We start from the raw sequence: 22,055 nt of genomic DNA on the forward strand, positions 1-22,055 counted from the left end.
CTATGTGTTCATTAATGACGCCTTGCAACCGTACACTTTGGTACGGCCAATACACCAGGGGCTTACGTACCCCACAACATGGTGTGAAAAGTCCAAACACTTTCACAAGTGCGGCACCCCGAACTTATAGCATTATATGCATCAGCTCCGAATCATGTCTTTGGTCAAATGTTGGGTTTGCCCGGCTCCTATGTTTTGGTACCTTACATTCCGCTCCATCGGCTAAGGTAGCGCTAGGAGAACTACTGCGATTGTGCCCCGGTTCTGTCGGGCTTAGCACCTCAGTAGAGAAAGCTAAAACTAACTGTCATGATAAGGCGAGAGACTAGTCGCTGTTCGGTGAGGTTTTCGAGTCCCTAAAGACTTGTGCCGCTTAGGGCGAGGGGCCGGCCCTGTCCGGCTTAAAGGCATGTATCGTGCCCTGAATTCGGCCTTCCGAATACCAGGGGCTTCGCCGAAATTTAAAATTATAGAATTCTATGGCTAAGTGAGAGTGATAAAGCATTATTAGTCCGGTTGCCTTGTTCGTTGTGCTGAGCACCTCCCTCGAAGGACCCAAATATGGGAACAAGAGTGCTCAGGTTTATCCCGAACACCCCAGCACTCGTGGCATGGGGGCAGAAGCCAAGGACTAGCCATCTCTCAGATTGATAAACGGCCAAACAAAAGGTAATATTTTAAATTCAAACAAGCGTTGCATAGCGCATATGAAACAAGTTTTCATAAATACAGGATAAAATGAGCAAGTCTCGCTCAAATATTACATCTTTTGAACACTCGTCCGCTATGAGACGGGCACCCGGCAGAACACCCTCGTAGTACATCTCGGGGTGGCGGTGCTCCTTGCCCTCCGGCGGCCCCTCCTTGATCAGCTTCACGGCGTCTACCTTGACCCACTGCAATTTCACACGGGCGAAAGCCTAGCGTGCACCCTCAATGCAGACAGATCGCTTGACGACCTCCAGCCGTGGACAAGCATCCACAAGCCGCCTCACCAGGCCGAAGAAGCTGTTCAGAAGGGCGTCGCCAGTCCACAGCCGGACTATAAAGCCCTTCATGGCCTGATCGGCCGCCATGCAGCTCGACCAACTGCTTCAGCTGGTCGCTCATTGGCACCGGGTGTTCGGCCTCAGCATACTGAGACCAGAACAGCTTCTCCGTTGAGCTTCCATCCTCGGCCTGGTAAAATTGTGCGGCATCGGACACGCTGCGGAGCAAATCTGCGAATGCTCCTGGAGAGCTCCGGATTCGGGTAAGTAATCAGTAATTTACTTTTACATGCTTGCTTTGCATATAGAAAGCCTTACCCGCCGCTATCTTCTTCATTGCGTCGATCTCCTGGAGGGCCCTTTGGGCTTCATCCTTGGCACTTTTTGCGCTCTCGAGGCCCGCGGCAAGCTCAGACTACCGCGTCTTTGAGTCAAGCTCCAACGCCTCATGCTTCGCCACGAGAGCCTGGAGCTCTTGCTGCACCTCGCCCACCCGAGCCTCGCGCTTCTCTCGCTCGGTGTGCTCCTTGGCCGCGTTATCTTCGGCCTTGGTTAGCGCTTGCTTCAGGGTCGCCACCTCGGTCGTGGCCCCTGGCGAATATACGATGATCCTGTCATTTTGCAATCGCTTCTTCTTTTATACATACATATCTATAGACAGGGTATTACTTACCCTTGTTCTCCTCGAGCTGCCTCTTGACAAGGCCGAGCTCTTTCCTGGACCCCTCGAGGTCCTGCTTCAGTACGGCGACCTCCGTAGTCAGTACGGCGGACGCCAGCAGCGAAGCCTGCATATGCATATTGACATACTTATATTAGACTCCTGCGATATTATTTGATCCTCTGTTCGGCTTTTCTTTGTGAACACCGAACAGAGCATCAGGGGCTACTGTCTATGCGGTAATATTTCTACTACATCTTAAAACACTTACCTCAAAGCCTGTTAGAAGGCTGGCACAGGCTTCAGTCAATCCACTCTTGGCGGACTGAACCTTTTGGATCACCGCACTCATGATAGTGCGGTGCTCCTCGTCGATAGAAGCGCTGCGAAGCGCTTCCAGCAGATTGTCCGGCGCCTCTGGATGGACAGAGGTCACCGGCACAGGCGTCTTGCCCCTCTTAGAAGGAGGCCACCTGCCCGAGCCCGGAACCACTGGAGGTTCTGGCGCGGTGTTCGGCTGAGGGCTGAACTCGGAGCTCTCAGGGGCCCCGTCCCCTCGACTCCCGGAGTCCGGAAGGTCGCCTTGAGGCGCCTCCAGGACTGTCTCCCCTCGACCCGGTGCCTCTTGAGACAGCACCTCGGCATCGTCGGCAGGATGAGGGGAGGTGGCGGTCGGGACTGGATCGCTATCCATGTCCGACGAGCCCAGGGAGCCGTCCGATGATACATCGATACTGGCTCATGGCGGCCTGCATAATTATGTTCAGCATTAGGGAAAACAGTGTGACAAAGGAATTCTATGAGTTACTCTGGTATCCGAATACTTACGATCTCCCCGGGGGCTTGGCCCTGGGAAACCACTCGTCTTCGCCTTCGTCGGTGGCGGTGGAACTGTCCGGAAGGAGAGTCCTTCCCTTCTTGGACCCTTCGCCCCCCCCCCAGTTGGGGCGGCCTTCCTTTTCTTATCTCCCCCAGCCGGTGGGGGAGCATTTTCTTCTTCTTCCTCGTCTTCGGGGGAAGAGTGCACCGCAGAGTCATCGGACGGTGAGTCCGACGACGCCTAGCGTCGGGAACTCTTTCGGGTTCCCTTGGCCTTCTTGGTCTTCTCCGGCACCGTATAAGGGGCCGGAGTCAGCATCTTCGCCAGAAGAGCGTCTGCAGGGCCTTCGGGCAAAGGAGCCGGACAGTCGATCTGTCCGGCCGTCTCCTGCCAGTCCTGTCAAAGGTATGGGAGTTTAGATCCCGCATGGAGTCAATCTATAAAAAATAAGTATCCTGTGAAAGGTAAAGCAGCTTACCGCACTGGCTTGGCGCTTCACGCTGAATTCGCGATCCTCAGTAATAGGAGGGGGGACCTCTGCGCTTTTGAACAGCACCCTCCAGGCATCTTCGTGAGTCATGTCGAAGAGCCTGTTCAGAGTTTGGTGCTGTGCCGGGTCGAACTCCCACAAGTTGAACTCCCGTTGTTGGCACGGGAGGATCCGGCGGTGGAGCATGACCTGGACCACGTTGACAAGTTTGAGCTTCTTGTTCACCATGTTTTGAATACATGTTTGGAGTCCGGTTAGCTCTCCCAAACTACCACGGGACAGTCCCTTCTCTTTCCAGGAAGTGAGCCGCGTGGGGATGCCAGATCGGAACTCGGGGGCCGCTGCCCATGCAGGGTCGCGTGGCTCGATGATGTAGAACCGCCCCGATTGCCACCCCTTTATGGTTTCCACAAAGGAGCCCTCGAGCCATGTTATGTTGGGCATCTTGCCCACCATGGCGCCTCCGCACTCCACCTGGCGCCCGCCCACAACCTTCGGCTTGACATTGAAGGTCTTCAACCATAAGCCGAAGTGGGGCTTGATGCGGAGGAAGGCCTCGCACACGACGATAAACGCCGAGATGTTGAGGATGAAGTTCGGGGCTAGATCGTGGAAATCCAGGCCGTAATAGAACATGAGCCCCCGGACGAATGGATGGAGAGGGAATCCCAGTCCGCGGAGGAAATGGGTGAGGAACACTACCCTCTCATGGGGCCTAGGTGTGGGGATGAGCTGCCCCTCATCTGGGAGCCGGTGCGCGATGTCGTCGGGCAGGTATCCGGCTCTCCTCAGTTTCTTGATGTCTCCATCCATGACGGAGGAGACCATCCACCTGCCTCCCGCTCCGGACATGGTTGGAGAAGGTTGAGGTAGGAAGTGCGGACTTGGGCGCTAGAGCTCGAGTGTGCGAAAATGGATGAGCAAAGGAGGAAGAAGGCGTGGATAGAAAGGTGAATCCTTATCCCTTTATATGGGCGGACGAAACTAAGCGTCCCCACTTGCCTGGTAAAACTCGCTCATCCCCCAAGTGCCGTAATCGATCGGTTGGGTTACCCACGCCCGTATTGATGAGAATCCCGTAATAAGGGGACATGATCTCTGCTTTGACAAGACGTGTCGAAAAACTACCTCGCGTTATGTGCGGGGCTAGTTAAAGGAAACGGTTCGAATAATCACCGGGCCATGACATAATGTCATACTGTCAAAACAAGTCAGCAAATTAGATTTGCGAAAATATTATTCTCTCTACGGAAGTATGTGGAACTTATGTTGCAGGGTCGGACACTATCCTCGTATTCAAATTCTTCTGTGATGTATTCAGAGAAGGAACCCGCCTTGCAATGCTGAAGACAATACTGCGCGCCGGACTCATCGTCATTGAAGCCTGGTTCAGGGGCTACTGAGGGAGTCCTGGATTAGGGGGTCTCTGGATAGCCGTACTATCTCCATTGGCCGGACTGTTAGACTGTGAAGATACAAGATTGAAGACTTTGTCTCGTGTCCGGATAGGACTCTACTTGGCGTGGAAGGCAAGCTAGGCAACACAGATATGGATATCTCCTCCTTTGTAACTGACCTTGTGTAACCCTAACCCTCTCCGTGTCTATATAAACCGAAGGGTTTTAGTCCGTAGGACAACAACCACAACAGACAATCATACCATAGTCTAGCTTCTAGGGTTTTAGCCTCTCTGATCTCGTGGTAGATCTACTCTTGTACTACCCATATCATCAGTATTAATCAAGCAGGACGTAGGGTTTTACCTCCATCAAGAGGGCCTGAACCTGGGTAAAACATTGTGTCCCCTGCCTCCTGTTACCATCCGGCCTAGACGCACAGTTTGGGACCCCCTACCCGAGATCCGCCGGTTTTGACACCGACACGGAGGCTATTCTTTCCCTCCTACTAAAGCATTTACCTTCAGTCCTCTCGACGGTCCAGTGAGCCTGCTGCCGGGCATGCGGAAGATATGTTGTGAGAAACGGGTCCCATCGTGGCCGGTGATAGACAAGGTTAGAATAGCCTAGCCTAGTCCTCTATAATTTAGTTGAAATATGTCCAAAATATAAATGTTTTCGTTCAATTTATATGAAAATCATCCGGTTTGCATGAATTTAGTGTGGTATATTGAAGTCCGCTTTGAAATGTATGTTGGCAGGGTTTGATGAATGGCTCCCGCATCTGTGTCCGCGGACGGATACGGTGCTTGATTTAAGAGTCGGCGTTGGAAACTTCAGCAAGTTGAGCGTTGTTGTACATTGATCATGGCCGATGATAACCCACAAGTATAGGGGATCGCAACAGTTTTCGAGGGTAAAGTATTCAACCCAAATTTATTGATTCGACACAAGGGGAGCCAAAGAATACTCTCAAGTATTAGCAGCTGAGTTGTCAATTCAACTCCACCTGGAAACTTAGTATCTGCAGCAAAGTATTTAGTAGCAAACTAATATGATAGTAGTGGTAACGGTAGCAAAAGATAACAGTAGTAAAAGTAATGTTTTTGGTATTTTGTAGTGATGATAGCAATAGCGATGGGAAAGTAAATAAGCGAAGAACAACATATGGAAAGCTTGTAGGCAATGGATCGGTGATGGTGAATTATGCCGGATGCGATTCATCATGTAACATTCATAACCTAGGGTGACACAGAACTAGCTCCAGTTCATCAATGTAATGTAGGCATGTATTCCGAATATAGTCATACGTGCTTATGGAAAAGAACTTGCATGACATCTTTTATCCTACCCTCCCGTGGCAGCGGGGTCCTTACGGAAACTAAGGGATATTAAGGCCTTCTTTTAATAGAGTACCGGAACAAAGCATTAACACATAGCGAATACATGAACTCCTCAAACTACGGTCATCACCGGTAAGTATCCCGATTATTGTCACTTCGGGGTTAACGGATCATAACACATAATAGGTGACTATAGACTTGCAAGATAGGATCAAGAACTCTCATATATTGATGAAAACATAATAGGTTCAGATCTGAAATCATGGCACTCGGGCCCTAGTGACAAGCATTAAGCATAGCAAAGTCATAGCAACATCAATCTCAGAACATAATGGATACTAGGGATCAAACCCTAACAAAACTAACTCAATTACATGATAGATCCCATCCAACCCATCACCGTCCAGCAAGCCTACGATGGAATTACTCACGCACGGCGGTGAGCATCATGAAATTGGTGATGGAGGATGGTTGATGATGACGATGGTGATGGATTCCCCTCTCCGGAGCCCCGAACGGACTCTAGATCAGCCCTCTCGAGAGGTTTTAGGGCTTGGCGGCGGCTCCGTATCGTAAAACGCGATGAATTCTTCTCTTTTGTTTTTTTCTCCCCGAAACACAATATATAGAGTTGGAGTTGGAGTCGGAGGAGCTCCAGGGGGTCCATGAGGTAGGGGGCGCGCCCCCCACCCTCGTGGACAGGGCCCCCTGGCCTTCATCTTTTGCAGGTATTTTTTATATTTTCCAAAAAGTTGCTCCGTGAAATTTCAGGGCATCCCGATAACGTTTGTTTCTGCACATAAATAACACCATGGTAATTCTGCTGAAAACAGCGCCAGTCCGGGTTAGTTCCATTCAAAGCATGCAAGTTAGAGTCCAAAACAAGGGCAAAAGTGTTTGGAAAAGTAGATACGACGGAGACGTATCAGCCGACTATTTCATACCTGCTTAGAACTCGGTAGGGTATCACGTTGCCAAGCATAAACAAGCATGCTATAGAGTGGAAATAAAGAAAAAAAATACCTCCCTTGGCGGCCCGCCGGTGGTCTCTTCCCCGGTCTGCTGTGGGTGCGGTTGGTCTCGCCCTGGCCGCGGCTCCTGGTGCATCGTCCTGGTCCGCCCCAATCTGGCCATGGCCTAGCGCGAGCTGGATGGCTGCAGTTGCCTTCTCCACTGTGCTAAACGGCAGCGTGGGGGCCTGCTTGTTTGCTTGTCTAAGGGATGCGGTCCTAAGGATTTTATTTCTTGAAGATAGTGTTCTGCTAGATGTCGGCCCTCTTTGATCTGACCATTGACAACTTCCGGAATGCTCCGCCAGCGATTTCATTGGGTGCTTGATACGTCTCCAACGTATCTATAATTTTTGATTGCTCCATGCTATATTATCTACTGTTTTGAACATTATTGGGCTTTATTATCCACTTTTATATTATTTTTGGAACTAACCTATTGACCCAGAGCCCAGTGCCAGTTCTTGTTTTTTCCCTTGTTTCAGTGTTTGGCAGAAAAGGAAAATCAAACGGAGTCCAATTGACCTGAAACTTCACGGAACTCATTTTTGGAAGGAAAGCAACCTGGGAGACTTGGAGTCCACGTAAGGGAAGAAACGAGGAAGCCACGAGGTAGGGGGCGCGCCCACCCCCTCTGGGCGCGCCCTCCACCCTCGTGGGCCCCTCGTGGCTCCCCTGGCGTATTTCTTCCACCTATATATATCCATATACCCCGGAAGAGGGGCTTTATTCGATGGACTATGGAATAAGGAGTGGCAAGATCCTAAGCTTGGGGATGCCCCGGAAGGCACCCCTCTTTCGTCTTTGTTTATCGGTAACTTTACTTGGAGCTATATTTTTATTCTCCACATGATATGTGTTTTGCTTGGAGCGTCGTTTTATTTCATTTTTTTGCTTGCTGTTTGAATAAAATACCAAGATCTGAAATTCTTAAATGTTAGAGAGTCTTCACATAGTTGCATAATTATTCAAGTACTCATTGATCTTCACTTATATCTTTCGGAGTAGTTTGTTGTTTGCTCTAGTACTTCACGTATATCTTTTAGAGCATGGTGGTAGTTTTATTTTGAAGAAATAGATGAACTCTCATGCTTCACTTATATTATTTTGAGAGTCTTAAGCAGCATGGTAATTCGCTAAATCCTAATATGCTAGGTATTCAAGATTAGTAAAAATTTCTTATGAGTGTTTTGAATACTAAGAGAAGTTTGATGCTTGATGATTGTTTTGAGATATGGAGGTAATAATATCAAAGTCGTGCTAGTTGAGTAGTTGTGAAATTTAGAAATGCTTGTGTTGAAGTTTGCAAGTTCCGTAGCATGCACGTATGGTAAACATTATGTAACAAATTTGAAATATGAGGTTTTATTTGATTGTCCTCTTTATGAGTGGCGGTCGGGGACGAGCGATGGTCTTTTCCTACCAATCTATCCCCCTAGGAGAATGCGCGTAGTGCCGAGGTTTTTGATGACATGTAGATTTTTTCAATAAGTATGTGAGTTCTTTATGACTAATGTTGAGTCCATGGATTATACGCACTCTTACCCTTCCATCCTTGCTAGCCTCTTCGGTACCATGCATTGCCCTTTCTCACATTGAGAGTTGGTGCAAACTTCGCCGGTGCATCCAAACCCCATGATATGATACGCTCTTTCGCACATAAACCTCCTTATATCTTCCTCAAAACAGCCACCATACCTACCTATTATGGCATTTCCATAGCCATTCCGAGATATATTGCCATGCAACTTTCCACTATTCCGTTTATCATGACACGCTCCATCATTGTCATATTTCTATGCATGATCATGTAGTTGACATCGTATTTGTGGCAAAGCCACCGTTCATAATTCTTTCATACATGTCACGCATGAATCATTGCACATCCCGGTACACCGCCGGAGGCATTCATATAGAGTCATACTTTGTTCTAGTATCGAGTTGTAATCCTTGAGTTGTAAGTAAATAAAAGTGTGATGATCATCATTATTAGAGCATTGTCCCATGTGAGGAAAGGATGATGGAGACTATGATTCCCCCACAAATCGGGATGAGACTTCGGACGAATAAAAAAGAGGAGAAAGGCCATAAAAAAGAGAAGGCCCAAAAAAAGAAAAAAAAAGAGAAAGGCCATAAAAAAGGAAAAGGCCCAAATAAAAAGAGAGAGAAAAAGAGAGAAGGGACAATGCTACTATCCTTTGCCACACTTGTGCTTCAAAGTAGCACCATAATCTTCATGATAGAGAGTCTCTTGTTTTGTCACTTTCATACACTAGTGGGAATTTTTCATTATAGAACTTGGCTTGTATATTCCAACAATGGGCCTCCTCAAGTGACCTAGGTCTTCGTGAGCAAGCAAGTTGGATGCACACCCACTTAGTTTCTTTTGTTGATCTTTCATACATTTATAGCTCTAGTGCATCCGTTGCACGACAATCCCTACTCCTTGCATTAACATCAATCGGTGGGCATCTCCATAGCCCATTGATTAGCCTCGTTGATATGAGACTTTCTCCTTTTTAGTCTTCTCCAGATAATCCCCCTCATTATATTCTATTCCACCCATAGTGCTATGTCCATGGCTCGCGCTCATATATTGCATGAAAGTTTATAGGTTTGAGATTACTAAAGTATGAAACAATTGCTTGGCTTGTCATCGGGGTTGTGCATGATGAGAGCATTCTTGTGTGACGAAAATGGAGCATGACTAAACTGTATGATTTTGTAGGGATGAACTTTCTTTGGCCATGTTATTTTGAGAAGACATAATTGCTTAGTTAGTATGCTTGAAGTATTATTATTTCTATGTCAATATGGACTTTTATATTGAATCTTTCGGATCTGAATATTCATACCACACTTAAGAAGAATTACATTGAAATTATGCCAAGTAGCATCCCACATCAAAAATTCTGTTTTTATCATTTACCTACTCGAGGACGAGCAGGAATTAAGCTTGGGGATGCTGATACGTCTCCAACGTATCTATAATTTTTGATTGCTCCATGCTATATTATCTACTGCTTTGAACATTATTGGGCTTTATTATCCACTTTTATATTATTTTTGGGACTAACCTATTGACCCAAAGCCCAGTGCCAGTTCCTGTTTTTTCCCTTGTTTCAGTGTTTCGCAGAAAAGGAAAATCAAACGGAGTCCAATTGACCTGAAACTTCATGGAACTCATTTTTGGAAGGAAAGCAACCTGGGAGACTTGGAGTCCACGTAAGGGAAGCAACGAGGAAGCCACGAGGTATGGGGGCGCGCCCACCTCCTCTGGGCGCGCCCTCCACCCTTGTGGGCCCCTCTTGGCTCCCCTGACGTATTTCTTCCGCCTATATATATATATCCATATACCCTAAAACGATCGGAGAACAGAATAGATCGGGAGTTCCGCCGCCAGAAGCCTCCGTAGCCACCGAAAGCCAATTTAGACCCGTTCTGGCACCCTGCCGGAGGGGGAATCCCTCTCCGATGGCTATCTTCATCATCTCGGCGCTCTCCATGACGAGGAGGGAGTAGTCCACCCTCGGGGCTGAGGGTATGTACCAGTAGCTATGTGTTTGATCTCTCTCTCTCTCTCGTGTTATCAATTTGGCACGATCTTGATGTATCGCGAGCTTTGCTATTATAGTTGGATCTTATGATGTTTCTCCCCCTCTACTCTCTTGTAATGGATTGAGTTTCCCCTTTGAAGTTATCTTATCGGATTGAGTCTTTAAAGATTTGAGAACACTTGATGTATGTCTTGCCGTGCGTATCTGTGGTGACAATGGGATACCACGTGATTCACTTGATGTATGTTTTGGTGATCAACTTGCGGGTTCCGCCCATGAACCTATGCATTGGGGTTGGCACACCTTTTCGTCGCGATTCTCCGGTAGAAACTTTGGGGCACTCTTTGACGTTCTATGTGTTGGTTGAATAGATGAATCTGAGATTGTGTGATGCATATCGTATAATCATACCCACGGATACTTGAGGTGACATTGGAGTATCTAGGTGACATTAGGGTTTTGGTTGATTTGTGTCTTAAGGTGTTATACCAGTACGAACTCTAGGGCTGTTTGTGAAAATTATAGGAATAGCCCAACGGATTGATTGGAAAGAATAACTTTGAGGTGGTTTCGTACCCTACCATAATCTCTTCGTTTGTTCTCCGCTATTAGTGACTTTGGAGTGACTCTTTGTTGCATGTTGAGGGATAGTTATATGATCCAATTATGTTATTATTGTTGAGAGGACTTGCACTAGTGAAAATATGAACCCCAGGCCTTGTTTCCTATCATTGCAATACCGTTTATGCTCACTTTTACCATTAGTTATCTTGCTGTTTTTATATTTTCAGATTACAAAAACCTATATCTACTATCCATATTGCACTTGTATCACCATCTCTTCGCCGAACTAGTGCACCTATACAATTTACCATTGTATTGGGTGTGTTGGGGACACAAGAGACTCTTTGTTATTTGGTTGCACGGTTGCTTGAGAGAGACCATCTTCGTCCTACGCCTCCCACGGATTGATAAACCTTAGGTCATCCACTTGAGGGAAATTTGCTGCTGTCCTACAAATCTCTACACTTGGAGGCCCAACAACGTCTACAAGAAGAAGGTTGTATAGTAGACATCAGTGCTTGATGCATGTAGATTTCTGGGACGGATGGGATTCGGTCGTGTACGTCCCTATTTCAGCCCGGGTGGCTTTAGAAGGGTGTGATGCGAAGCTTCATTGTCTATTGACATTATGGGATATGCCGGTATTTAGATTTTCATGGTAAAGACATTGACGGAGAACGTCATGGAGGCTGATGTCTGAGGCCTTAGTAATGGTAGGTCGAGTCTTCAAGGCAATGAGGAGTTTGCTTGGTGATTTGTGACTCGTAGCAGTGGCAGCGGCAAGTGGTGGCGGTGGCACATGCGGAGTACATAGTCTTGGCTTTTAGGGTGAAAACCCAAGGTCAGGCCTTAATTGGTTGTGTTGGGCAATGTCCTTGTTGAAGGCATTGTTTTGAGAGCATGAATATTCTCCAGGATGAAAACCTAAAATCAATGATAGGGCGATGATGACGCTTGTGCACTGTTTATTTCTTGGAGGTGTCGTTTGTGGAGAACCTGAACTTCAGGTGTTGCCTTGGTGGTGGTTCGTGCTGCAACTACTAGGAATCGACCACTATAGCGGGATCTTTTTTCTTCTTCTTCTTTTTATCTTTTGGCTGTGTGCATCCGTAATGTCCTTATGACATTTAGTTGTTGCAGAGGCTGGGTGTAATTGGTATCTCCGCGATATTAATATATTCTCTTTATCAAAAAAACCATCTCAAGTCCTTGCTGGCGCAAATTTGTGTTCCTTTTCTTTCGAAAGCAAAATCGCTGTAGGGGCATCCCATATGTAAGTACATTAATGTGTTTTAGAACTCCTCATATAAGCAGTTAAGCACCAATGGTTTAACTAGTGCAAACATAGATTTAAAAACAATGTTTGTGCATCATTGCATTTCTTTTACAAAGAGCACTTTTATTAACTTAAAATGTAGCATCAAGCAGATACAAAAACATGATGAGCAACACCCTGCCTCTGCATAACTAAGCTGTACACAAGGAAACACTAACAGTCTGACAAGAGAAAGTAAGAATAACCGACGTAACCGTATAGGACCAACACTACGCCTATGCCGAAGGAGGTGGTGGATCGATTTGGAGATTATGCCCTTTTTTCACGATTCTGGCCTTGTCTGTAAACTTTAGCACAAAATGAATTCTCCACAAAATTATTTCACGATATGACCTTTTCAAAAACGCCACAAGTCGTGGTGTTGCTGACCTATTTGGAAATGCCAAACCAGCCTACGTTGCTGCCCTGGTCGAGAAGCTATGTGGCAGGGCTGAAACGCTAGCGTTTGTGGCGTTGCTGGAAACGCCATAGTGTTTGGCGTTGCAGCCGCAATATGAAACACCAGTGTGTGTGGCGTTTTGAGCAGCCTGTTCCTTTTGCTAGTTCCCACTTATCTAAAAGGGGAGCAATGTAGGCTGGTTTGGCGTTTCTAAATAGAGCAGAAACGTCACAAGCTGTGGTGTTACCAAAAGGGTCAGACCATGAAATAAATTTCTGAAGAGTTCATTTCGTGTTAAAGTTTTCTGAAGGTCAAAATAGTGAAAAGAGCCACCCATGTAGGGTATGTCCATGGCCATCTGCTCCAACCGCACACATACTTTGAGTTGGTATTTCGTTTGGTGTAACTTAGACCACACACGTTTTGATGTCAAGATATTCCGACATACATCTTGGAGTTTGGTTTGACTGCGAGATAAGGCTGAACATGCACTGTTGTTAAGGCTAGCGTTTGAGTTTTTGTCATTCTGGTTTCCCGTTATAGCTCTTGATTGGAGGTTCAAACCTAGACCTTGAATTGGATATGTTCCAACAATGTTTTGTGCAATGTCATTTTTTCTTAGTGATGCTTGTCTAGTAGTTCTTTTTTGCATGATCTTATGATTTGTGCCAATTATCATTTTGTATTGTTCGACACAAGTTATGAAACCGAATTCAGATTTGGTTTAAAATCTATTTTTTCAAGATTATGTAAAATGCTAAAGAAACAAAACACTTTTGCTGACAAATCGTCAGTGGAGTGAAGATAATCTCAAAAGTCATAGTCGAGGAGCGTGGCTCGGTCCAATGCACATCGGGCTCACAGCTCTTGGCCTTGCAAATCAGCCACACTGAAAATTGTTATCGATTTCAATTTTTTGTTAATGATTAGTAACACCTTGGAACAGCCCGCTAACTGTTAGGTTTTCATTTGTAAGATCCGACAAGCAGAAAATCCTATATGACGCTCTGTACATCGATTCACACAAGGAGATCACGCGATCCTTCAGGTTGTGCCGGCCCGTTAAGTCTGCGTTCGGTGCAGAGGAATCACATAGGAATTCTGCAGGGCCGATTTCCACTGGAATATTTTCCTCTAAGCCAGTTCGCTCCACAGGAATCAGCACTGTCCATTCCACAGGAAAGTGCCCTCGACCTGTACTTTTCACGGAAATTGTTTCGCTTATTTTCAAAAAATGTTTAAATCTTTTATTTTTTAAGAATTTTAAAGTTACAAAAATGTTTCCATTTTAACAAAAAATCACGTACTTTGTTTTGCATTTTCAAAATTGGTGGGGATTTTAAAATTATAAATTTCAAAACTTTCTTCCTTAAATTGAAAAAATAAGTTGTGTTTCAAAATGTATTCCCATGTTAATTTTTTCTGTAAATTCAGAAAATGTTGCATTTAAAAAAATATTCAGGATTTTGAAATATTTGTTCCCATGTTCAATTTTTTTTATAGATTTCAAATGTTTGTTCTCTAAATTCAAAAAATGTCATGTTTTCAAAATAAAAACTCAGGATTTTCAAATATTTTTTCCAACGTGAAACTTGTTTTCAAAATCAAAAAATATTCTGAAATTTTCAAAATTTAGTCGTGTTTGTAAAAAATAATAATCAAAAGTTCCACTTTTTGCTAGAATTTTGGAATTTTGTTCGTTATTCTTTTCAAGTGTTAAGTTTTGCCGTTGCATTTTGGGCTTTAAGCGTCGCTGTTTACATCTGCCACTAGAACTCGACAGCCCTAGCAGCACACGGGTCACGGATTCGAATCTCAACAAGTGTCAACTCCTTTAGCACAGGCACATGATTTTACACCTCGGGCGCTGTGGCCGGCCCAGTTTGCGTGACCCCTCTGCGTCGGGTTCCTATATGACGCAAAATGAGGCATATAGAAGGTCCCCCGGTAGGCTGCTTAAATCTTGGTCACTTCTCCGGACTTTCTTTGCATTCCTTTGAATATTGGTAAGAGAGAAGTCCATATTACAACCCCAAACTACCATTAAAGTCTAAAACACAACCCTGAACTATAAAACCGTCTAGTTTACAATCCTTAACTTTCAAAACCGGACAGAAGACAACCCTGGGGTGGTATTTGACTGGTTTTGACCGGTGTTGACCAGTCAACAACCCAGTTAGTGCCAACTCATCCGTCACGTCTTCCTTTTTTCAGCTCAGCACAATTTGTTGAAATTTTCCCAAATTTAATATGAGGGTATGTAGATTTTGAGGATTTTTTTCAAAAATTTCTGGACACTTTTCTTTTTGCCAAAATTTGACCAGAGGACGTGGCAGATGAGTTGGCGTTGACTGGGCTGTTGATTGGTCAAAACCAGTTAAATACCACCAAGGGTTGTTTTCTGTCCGGTTTTGGTAGTTCATGGTTGTAAACTAGACGGTTTCGTAGTTCGGGGTTGTGTTTTAGACTTTGGTGGTAGTTTGATGTTGTAATACAAACTTCTCTCTATTAGTAATCAATAAAGTGAAGATATTATACCTAAAAAAGTCTAATGTACAATCATCTCTCCAACGTGTATTTTTCTATGATTTAGAAAACTTCTGTTTTTGTGCGTTTCTTTTTTCAGCAACCGGTTGAATACCAGAATCATTTTTGTAGTAAAAGAAATACTAAAAACCACTATCTTCTCTCTTCGTGTTATTCCTATCCTAAAAACCGACCGGATAAAATCAAATGGCTCAAAATCACAAAATTGTTCACATATTTTGTTTTGTGTTTTCAAAATTTTGTGGGCGATTTTCTTATCAATTTCAAAATTTTGTTCCCTAAATTCAAAAAATATTCACATTTTGAAATTGTATTCCCATGTTCAATTTTTTCTATAAATTCAGAAAATGTTGCAGTTTTTTAAATTTTTCGGGATTTTCAAATATTGGTTCCCATGTTCAAGTTTTTTCTTGATTTCAAATTTTGTTCTCCAAATTCAAAAAATCTTCAAGTTTTTCAAAAAAAAATCAGGAATTTCAATTTTTTTTACCAATGTTCAACTTTTGTTCAAAACTGAAGAAATATTCATAAATTTTGAAAAATTTGTCATGTTTATAAAAAAACTCACAAGTTTCATTTTTTTCTAGAATTTTGTTCGTTATATTTTTCCACGTGTTAAGTTTTGCCGCTGCAATGAGGGCTTTAATTGTCGGGCTTTACATCTGTCACTAGAACTCAACAGCCGCAGTGCAGCACACGGGTCACGGGTTTGAATCCGAGCTAGCATCAACTCCTGTTGCACATCTACATGATTTTTCACCTCGCGCCCTGTGGGCCGGTCCAGTTTGCGTTACACCCCTGCGTCGGGTTCCTATACGACGCAAAATGAGTCATATAGGAGGTTCCCCCGGTAGGCTTCTTAAATCTTGATCACTTCAACGGACTTTCTTTGCATTTCTTTGAATATTGGTAATCAATAAAGTGAAGATATTATATCTAAAAAAGTCTAATGCATAATCATCTCTTCAACGTCTATTTTTCTATAATTTAGAAAACTTCTGATTTTGTGCGTTTCTTTTTTCAGCAACCGGTTGAATACCAGAATCATTTTTGTAGTAAAAGAAATACTAAAAATCACTATCTTCTCTCTTCGTGTTATTCTTATCCTGAAAACCGACTGAATAAAATCAAATGGCTCAAAATCACCTCCCTAAAGGGGCGCCGAAATAGAAAAATTACACCTACACAACCAGGGGAGCAAACGCATGCGCCTCTCACGCTATAATTGCGCCTCCAAATCCCTCTGGCCATCCTCCAACCTAGGCGGCACTGATGGGCCGGCCTCGGCCGCCGGCGTCTTCGGGCACCTCTCGTCGTTGTCCGTCGGCTTGACCACCTCGGCTCGGCACACCGGGCATGTGGTGTGCGCCGTGAGCCACATGTCGACGCACGCCCTGTGGAAGAGGTGCATGCATCTAGGAAGTTGCCTGGCCACCTCGCCGTCGGCCATGGTGCAGAGGCATATCGAGCACTCCCACCGGTCGCTCTCGTCGGCCGTGTGTCGGTACTCGAACTTGGGCAGCGCGGCGATGGCGTCCTCGCTGAGGCCGGTGGGCCGCTTCTTGACCACCACGGTCGCCCCCGCGCCTGTCGACGTTGCGGCCCCCACCGTGACCCGGTTCACGGCCCGCCGCATGAGGTAGCAGCGTATCATGCAGAGCACGAAGAGGATGATGAGCAGCGTCGCGAATGAGATGCCGAGGACCTCAAGGTAGGACGTTGTGGAGCAGCAGGCCGGGTCGTTGTTGCGGGTGGCACGGTACGCGCTGGACAGCCGGGAGAGCGCGAAGCAGGACTGGTCGACGGGGAGGCACCCGGTGGTCTGCTCGTGCATGCGCTTGGCCTCGGCCATCGACAGATCGCTCCGAGAAGGATGGGCTGTGCAAGTATCACTATCATTGGCAATTCGCGGTAGTGTGGAGAGGAGCGGAGCGCGAGATAAATAGGTGGGTGTCTTTCTTTGGGGTTTTGCTTTGTGGTGATGGGAGCAGAGCAACCTGCGGCCGGGGGGAGAGAATGAGACGACAGTATTGTGGAAGATGCGCGACCCTTGACAGAATTAGGTTGCTGTGAGAGACCACTAGTGCCGCCCTATACTCCCTTGGTTTTTATTTTTGGGTAGCATGGGTTCTCTTCGTAAGTGTAAAAGCCATTTGTGTAGGTGAGTGTTACTGTTGCATAAGTTACTATTTCAAATTACGAAAAAACCTTCATGTATAAGAAATACAATTGGACCCGAATATTCAGCGAATGTCAGATTTTTAGGCATGGCAAATCAAACATTTTTTATGTCAAATTATGTTAGCTGAGGATGGAAAATTCGCTTTAGTTCATTTTTTGCTAGAAAATTGCTGGGCTCACCAACTAAATTTGTCCTCCACGCGCCAATACAAGTTGCCATGAGAAATGTTCGATTTGCCATGCCAAAAAATCTGACATCAGATTTAGCATTTTCATAGACTCGTGAGTAACTTTTTCCGATAAGAGGAAATTGGTGAGTAACTAGAAAATTTTACTGGATCAATAAGTCTCCAAACAACGGAAGCCCGGATCTGGATGGCTTCTTAATACGTCTCCAACGTATATATAATTTTTAATTGTTCTATGCTGTTATATTATCAATCTTGGATGTTTTATAATTATTTTATAGTCATTTTATATCATTATTTGATACTAACCTATTGACATAGTGCCAAGTGGCACTTGCTGTTTTTTGCATGTTTTTACATCGCAGGAAATCAATACCAAACGGAGTCCAAACGCAATGAAACTTTACGGAGATTTTTTATGGACCAGAAGACACGCAATGAGCCAAGGCAGTGCCTGGGGGTGCTCCGAGGGGAGCACAACCCACCAGGGCGCGCCAGGCCCCAGGCGCGCCCTGGTGGGTTGTGCCCACCTCTGGTGCCCCCGGACTGCCTCTTTGCTCTACAAATGCCCCCAATATTTCAGAAACCCTAGGGAAGTCAACGAAAATCAATTCCAGACGCCGTAGAGTCCAGAACCACCAGACCCAATCTAGACACCATCACGGAGGGATTCACCACTTCCATTGGTGCCTCTTCGAAGATGCATGAGTAGTTCTTTGTAGACCTTCGGGTCCGTAGTTAGTAGCTACATGGCTTCTTCTCTCTCGTTTGATTCTCAATACAATGGTCTTTTGGAAATTCATATGATGTAACTCTTTTTGCGGTGTGTTTGTTGGGATCGAATGAACTTTGAGTTTATGATCAGATCTATCTTTTTATATCCATGAAAGGTATTTTTGTTTCTTTGATCTCTTATATGCATGATTGCTTATAGCCTCGTATTTCTTCTTCGATATTTGGATTTTGTTTGGCCAACTTGATCTATTTATCTTGCAATGGGAAGATGTGCTTTGTAGTGGGTTCGATCTTACGGTGCTCGATCCCAGTGACAGAAGGGGAACCGATACGTATGTGTCATTGCTACTAAGGATAAAAAGATGGGGTCTATCTCTACATAGATAGATCTTGTCTACATCATGTCATCGTTCTTATTGCATTACTCCGTTTCTCCATAAACTTAATACACTAGATGCATGCTCGATAGCAGTCGATGTGTGGAGTAATAGTAGTAGATGCAAGCAGGAGTCGGTCTACTAATGTTGGACGTGATGCCTATGTAATGATCATTGCCTGGATATCATCATGATTATTTGAAGTTCTATCAATTGCCCAACAGTAATTTGTTTACCCACTGTTTGCTATTTTTCTCGAGAGAAGCCACTAGAGAAACCTACGCTCCCGGATCTCTTTCTCATATTATTTACCTTCACGATCTATTTTATTTTCCTTTTATTTTCAGATCTATTAAACTAAAAATACAAAAATACCTTGCTGCAATTTATTTTATTTGGCGTTCGATCTATCAATATTTACAACTTTCTCCTGTCTACGTGCCAATTTCTGGCGCCGCTACCCGAAAGGAATTGACAAACCCTTTTACACGTCGGGTTGCGAGTATTTGTTATTTGTGTGCATGTGATGTTTATGTTGTGTTGCTTGGTTCTCCTACTGGTTCGATAATCTTGGTTTCATATCTGAGGGAAATACCTACCGTCGTTGTGCTGCATCATCTCTTCCTCTTTGAAAAAATACAGACGTAGCTTCAAGCGGCATCACTTCTCTAGTGAATTTACAAAGCACTAAAATAAACAAAGGAAAATTTACTGGTTTCTTGAGAGAATTATATGATCTCGAAGCTAACCTGAAAGGGAACAACACTGTAACAATTATTCTATTACCTAAAAAAGAGTATTCCTTCGAAATTAAGTATTACATGTGTATCTCCCTTGTCCACAGCCTCCCGAGCTTGTCCACCCTCTACAGTTAGGTTTCTTAGGCGGAAGATGCATTGTCGAGAACTTTGGGCTCGCAGCTGAGCTGGTTCAGTACGCCCACAAAAGGAAATTGCCAATGATTGTGTTGAAGCTGGACTTCCACAAAGTCTGTGATGGCGTAAGTTGGGATGGAGGTTTGAAGAATTGGTTATTTCAATTGGCAAACAAGAGAAGGTGGACATGCCTTTTACAAGGAAGCATGGAGTTGCTAAACTATTCGTGGGGGTTATCAATATTGATGAGGTCCCATAATTTGTAAATTGGTATTATAAGAGTGTTGGCTATGAACTGCATTTAGAGATAGAAGGGCATCCTTTCCTGAGTGATGACATGCATAATGGCGATGATCAAAATGATAAGTCTGTTGACGGGGCTGACAAAGGTGCTGATAAAGGGAAGGGAACCGAGGGAGACCATTCTTCACGTAATGGCAAAGGAGGGGCTACTGAGTTTGTGTCTCGTAAAGACAACTCATTGGTGCCTATTTCGCAAGTTGTGACTAGGATGGTAACCTCTACACTGACTGTGGGTAGGGATGTAAATGGCAAATAAGCGGCGTCCGCAAGTCACATTTAGTTAGCTTTAGCCAGCCCCACAGTTAATTTTCCCCCAGAAAACAAATTATTGAATTGTTAGATCATAAGTGGGTTTAAACAGGGTTACATGGGACCGGGTTTACATCCCTAATTGTGGGTATACGGTTTTAGTCTTCTGCAATGGGCTCAGCTCTTAGTCGCCTTTGAAATCATGTAGAAGGTGATGTCATGACGGAGCAGGAGCCACCGTTGCAATCTCCGGTGCGCGAGGATGTCCCACTTTTGGTGCGGCCTGTTGAGCCTCGACCTTATTGTGGCGTTGGGCTAGGCAAGCCCACCAGGGTCATGTTTCCTGGGTTGTCACCTACTGGGCTTGTGGCAGACACGCTGAGGCAGAAGCCCTCGCCTGTGCGGGCCACCATTAGTGGGTCTCCTCCTCCTAGGTCAGCCTTGTGCAGCCCGCTGTTGTATCGCCGTTACATGAAAATTCAAGGCAGGTGGTCTCGATGAGCACTATTACAGCTAGAAATCCTCCCTCGTTCACCTGTGGCTGCAGCTCGAAAGTCATCCACTGTCAGTTGCAGCTAGGTGATCTTCTTCACCGATGGTTCCTGTTAGACCTTCTTACATCTCTAGGGCGGATGTGATCACACTTGGAGGGATTCTTGATCCATCTTCGGTGGATATGCCTACGATCTAGTGGATTCAAGTGCATCCAGATGCCGATGAGTTGCCGATGGGTCGCTCCATGCGGGCGGCGAAGCTTCTCAATATCGAGTCTACTACAAGTATGTTGGTTAATACACATTTTTTTGATTTTGGAAGTTTTCCAAGGAAGTTATTTTAGATAAAACTACAAGCATTGGGGTTTCCTTGGGTAATAATAGTCATGAGGCGACGATGTTTATTAATGAGTTGTTGGACTCTGAGGCAGATAGAGCTATGGTCATGTTACAAAACTGTGCCACTAAACAGATGGAGGAAAGTGATGTTACTGGGTTGGGTATTCAAGTGATTGATTTGTTATGTGAGGATCTTGCTCCTATGAGTGTTGAGGTGCTGCAACATCATGTAGATATTCCAGGTACTCCTAGGGGCTCTAAGGCAAAGGAAGGTCATGCAAACATTCATGTGCCCCTGAAAAAGAACATGCGCACTCTGAAGCGAATACAACACGATTTTTCTGCAGTGTGATATAGTTCTAGGAATAAGTTAAGGGTTAAATATCACGATGAATTATGAGAGGCATCTTTTGGAAATAGCATATCTCTACTAGACTTGGGGAAGCGTATGTTTTTCGATTAAACGACGAGGAAAGAAAGGTTGGATTTTATTGCCCTATTAGAGATCGGTAAACCCAATTTTACTTCGCAATTTTTGGGCACTATTTCAGGTGGTTTGGATTTTTGGGTATTGCCATCCTCCTCGGGGGTGATCTGGTGGAATCTTACTTGGGGTTGGAAAGTCTTTGCTTCAGGTCAGGAAGATGGAGGTGGGTGATTATGCTGTCAAGTTTCACGTGTAGTCGAAAGTTGACGGCTATGATTGGGCTCTCATTTCGGTTTATGGAGCAGCATGACCTGAGCGCGTGCCCGCCTTCCTAGATGAATTAGTTCGTGTCTGTGGAGATGAGAATTTGCACCTTTTTGTGGAGGAGATTTTAACATTATTCATTAGAGCGATGAGAAGAATAATGGTAATTTTGATGGTAGATGATCTTTCATGCTTAAGGCTATTATTGAGAACCTTGACTTGTGAGAGATAGCTCTTAGAAGTCGATAATATACCCACGCTAACAATCTAGAGAATCAAACTTATGAATAGTTGGACTGTGTTTTAGCAAGTGTGGAATGCGAATAAAAATCCCCTCATAATGGTGCGGGTGTTAGTCTGTCTGATCATACACCTTTATTCGTTGACTCCAGTGAGGTGGCTCATGTGGGGAACAAGATCGCATTCTCTTTTGAATTTTCATGGTACAAAAGGGAAGGATTTATGGAGTCCGTGGCTTCAGAATGGGCGAAGGAAAAAAGTGGCAGCACGAATGTTAAATGGTGGTAGTA

Source organism: Triticum urartu, chromosome 3 (genome assembly GCF_003073215.2).
Source record: "Triticum urartu cultivar G1812 chromosome 3, Tu2.1, whole genome shotgun sequence".
Lineage (NCBI taxonomy): Eukaryota > Viridiplantae > Streptophyta > Magnoliopsida > Poales > Poaceae > Triticum > Triticum urartu.